General features: G+C 37.7%; 1 long non-coding RNA gene across 1 annotated transcript; it reads left to right on the top strand.

The window, feature by feature from the left end:
* The first annotated feature begins 446 nt into the window (after positions 1 to 446).
* LOC143682383 (uncharacterized) lies at positions 447 to 1,704 on the top strand. The gene is made up of 3 exons (XR_013175108.1): positions 447 to 479; positions 678 to 909; positions 1,148 to 1,704. It is a non-coding gene; the product is annotated as an uncharacterized LOC143682383 (long non-coding RNA).
* Positions 1,705 to 1,957: the final 253 nt, after the last annotated feature.

Here is a 1,957-nt window from a genome sequence, read left to right as displayed (position 1 = left end):
CATTGTTCTTTTTTTTAGAGCAAGCAGATAAGAAATGTATTAAGTACACATGCCAGAAAGCGTGCGGGCACTCCACAAGGAAAGAGGTAAGAGGTGAGAGATCCCTTTTGTAGTTCTTGACACTAAGTGCTCAAAGAAAGTTTGCTGTGAATGAATGAACTTAAAGAAAAAAAGTTTAGATGAGTTAGCATTCTTCTGAATAATCTACAGTTACCCATAGAAAGAGCCCAGGAAGTTGTATTTATTGACAAGGAGCTATTTCACAATATATTTTCATTCAAGTACCAGTGTGTGTTAGCCAGCCTGTGTTTACTTTAGATAATCAGTGTTGACTTAAAATGTTGGCAGCAATGTGTTTGGATCTGGCTAAACATTGAATCATATGATGGGAATTGATTATTTATTTAAGCATTACCTAGTCATATACGAACTACAGACTTTGGATAGTTTCGACTCTCCTACATTACTGTATCTAATGGGTAAGGATAGAGTTGTTTCTTTTTTCATGGGCACAGGGAATTGAACCCAGATTTAAATTTCTAAATTCCTTCTAGAAAAAAAAAACAAAACAACTAATCATCTTCAGAATGATGTTTCATTTGGAAAACACACTGCTGAATTTGGTGTTTATGTTTCCATTCTCTGCAGAACAGGATTTGTTTTTCTCTCTGTTTTAGAATGCCTGACAAACCTGGGTCTGGAAACACTCTACCAAAAGGAACAGCCCAGATTTTCTGCATGGCAGATGGCCAAATGCCACCTGCTCCCGCCATGGTAATCATGACTCCTGGAGCCTCGACTGAACACGAGTACCAGGCAACCAGGGATCCAGGGAGAAAAAATCCTTCCCAAAGATAAACAATTGCCTGAAGGTCAATCATCACTCATATCTCTCTTAGAAACTGCAAGGTATGTATCAGGAGGGAACATGTACTCGGAACCAGAAGATTTAGATTTGGTTCTGGACTTGCCACTTTTTCTGTGACCCAGGGCAAGTCACTTTGCTCTCTGAATCTTGGTTTTCCCAGTTGTAAAATGGTGATAATAATATTTCCCCTGCATATTTCATAGCATTATTTTGAGAATCACATGAGATAGCCTAATTCTGGTCTGTAAATATAACAGGCATATCGCTCTTTCTCAATAGCTTGGTTACGAATTCAGACAGACTTTGAAGACTGTACAAACCTATATAAATAGAGATATTATGAGTGAGCAGCAGATCCACCGTGCTCCTTTATGAGTTTCTGTTTTGTTTTGTTTTTCCTTGCACTGAACAAATAGAACAAAACGTCACTCTAAGGAATTGGGCAACTGCAGCCTTGGATGTCATGTCACACACAATTGAGATCATGGCAAAATTGACTCACTTTTTGGACACATTTTATGCGTTCAGCTGGGGAAAAAAAACATCAAAATTAAGATGAAATTAAATTTGGTAAAGATTCAGACGTTATTTCTTTCGGATCTATTAGATTTTCTTAAAGGAGTTAAACTTGGGCCACTGTCTTGACCCAGTTTGCCCCCAGTGAGACCACATTCAAGATAAAGAATTACCGTGTTACAAACTGTCTATTTCGTCATGAATCAGCTCCCTGTGTGATGCAGAAAGACCTCTCCTCATTCTTAGAGAGAAGGGATCAAGTCTAGAGGGAACTGTTCTTCGTGGTGGCAAGTCAGTATTGGTATGCTCGCAAGTTGTGTTTCGACCCAGAACGAAAGAAGAATTAACACAGCATGCATTTTATAGATTTTAGTGTGTGGCATAGCCATATGATATTGAAACCAGTGTTCATGTAAATCTGAAATATAACATTGCGATATATTATAAAAGTGACAGAAGGAATAAATATTCCTTTTCCAACTTAAACGCCAACATGGAGAAACACTCGTTTTATCTTGATTTTCTCAGCCACTCCTAAATATGATGTACTTGTTCTAAAATGAAATTTTAATG

This window comes from Tamandua tetradactyla, chromosome 5, assembly GCF_023851605.1.
Source record: "Tamandua tetradactyla isolate mTamTet1 chromosome 5, mTamTet1.pri, whole genome shotgun sequence".
NCBI lineage: Eukaryota > Metazoa > Chordata > Mammalia > Pilosa > Myrmecophagidae > Tamandua > Tamandua tetradactyla.
Note: the sequence above shows the minus strand (reverse complement) of the source record. Positions and strands in the feature narration are given on the sequence as shown.